Source organism: Theropithecus gelada, chromosome 1 (assembly GCF_003255815.1).
Source record: "Theropithecus gelada isolate Dixy chromosome 1, Tgel_1.0, whole genome shotgun sequence".
Lineage (NCBI taxonomy): Eukaryota > Metazoa > Chordata > Mammalia > Primates > Cercopithecidae > Theropithecus > Theropithecus gelada.
In genome coordinates this window covers 67,839,117-67,841,248 of record NC_037668.1, presented here as the reverse complement: position 1 = coordinate 67,841,248, position 2,132 = coordinate 67,839,117, and positions in this window count along the sequence as shown.

Below are 2,132 nucleotides of genomic sequence, written 5' to 3'. Positions count from 1 at the left end.
ACTAAAAAGAAACCAAAACTTCTTAGAGAAATGGCTGATGTCGTGACTAGGGCAGTGAAAAATCTTACTGGTTCAGGAAGAAAGGAAGTATTCAAAGAATGAGGACGTAGTAAGCTGAGTAATGGACCCTGAAGCTCTAATCTCTGGAATCTGTAAATATTATCATATATGGAAAAAGGATCTTTGCAGATATGATCAAGGAACTTGAGATGGGGAGATTGTCTTGGATTATTCAAGTGGACTCTAAATGCGAACACAAGTATCCTTGTAAGAGAGAGGCAGAGAGAGATTACGCAAAAGGAGAAGGCAGGAGGCAGAGACTGGAGTGGTGCACCCACAAGCCAAGTGCCAGCTGGAAGCTGGGAGAGGCAAGGAACGAATTCTCCTCTAGAGCCCAGAGGAAGCTGGCCCTGCTAACATCTTGATTTTGGCCCAGTGAAATTGATTTTGGACATCTGGACTTCAGAACCATGAGAACTGCAGCTGTTTTAAGCCACCAAGTTTGTGATACACTGTTACAGCAGCCATAGCAAACTAACACAAACGGGAAATGTCAAAAGAACACAGGAGCCAGTGTAAAGAGGCTCCCACTGGCCAAATCAGGGACAATCTAGTCATCAACGTAAATTATGATTATAAAGAATTATAACTTATTGAATAAATTGAGAATCCTTAAGGCCACACTAATATAAATAAAAAATTAATTAAAAAGGATACAGGAGGCTGGGCCCAGTGGCTCATACCTGTAATCACAGCATTTCAGGAGGCCAAGGCAGGCAGATCACTTAAGGTCAGGAGTTCAAGACCAGCCTGGCCAACATGGTGAACTCCTATCTCTACTAAAACTACAAAAATTAGCTGGATGTGGCAGCACGCACCTGTAGTCCCAGCTACTTGGGAGACTGAGGCATGAGAATCTCTTGAACCTGCATGGCGTTGTAGTGAGCCAAGATCTCACCACTGCACTGCAGCCTGGGCGACAGAGCAAGACTTGAGCAAGACTCAAAAAAAAAAAAAAAAAAAAAGATACGGGAAAGGAAAGGATAATATAGAATTCAAATAATAAATGTAGAAGAAACAATGGACAACGGAAAGTCTCTATTTGGTGGCCATTATAGTAATAATCCAGGCAAGAATCATTAATGGATGCTAAAATTAAAAGGTGTAAATTCGTGTGCGTATGTATGTATATATATATATACACATAGAGAGAGAGAGAGAGAGAGAAATAAAGAGATAAGGAGGCAAATATGATAAAATGCCTCTGGTGGAGATTCTTCAGGATTCTCTGTACAATCTTGCAAATCTTGTGTAAGTGTGAAATTATTCAAAACTTTTTTAATTGTGGCAAAATATACATAAAATAAAATTTACCAATCTGTCCGTTTTTAAGCATATAGTTCAATAGTATTAAGTACATCTGCATTGTTGTGCAATCAATCTCCAAAACTCTTATCTTGCAATCTAAAACTCTATACCTATTAAACAACAACTCCCCATTTCCCTTCTCTCCAGCCCCTAACAATCACTATTCAACTTTCTGTCTCTATAAATTTGACTATTAAGTACCTGATATAAGTGGAATCATACAGTATTTGTCTTTTTGTGACTTGCTTAGCATAATGTTGTCAAGGTGCTACATCCATAGTATAGCATATGTCAGGATTTCCTTCCTTTTTAAGATGGAATAATATTCCATAGTATGGATATACCATATTTTGCTTATCCATTCATCTGTTGATGGACATTTGGGTTGCTTCCATGTTTCAGCTATTGTGAATAATACTGCTACGAACGTGGGTGTACAAATAACTCTTCAAGACCCAGCCTTTAATTCTTTTGGATATATACCCAGAAGTACCAATTACCAACGCTGGCTCCTATGAAAATTTTATGTTTAATTTTTTGAGGAACTGCCATACTGTTTTCCACAGCAGCTGCACCTTCTTTCTTTCTTTCTTTCCCTTCCTTCCTTCCTTTTTCTCTTTCTTTCTTTCTTTCTTTCTTTCTTTCTTTCTTTCTTTCTTTCTTTCTTTCTTTCCTTCTTTCTTTCTTTCCTCTTTCTTTCTTTCTTTCTTTCTTTCTTTCTTTCTTTCTTTCTTTCTTTCTTTCTTTCTTTCTTTCTTTCTTTC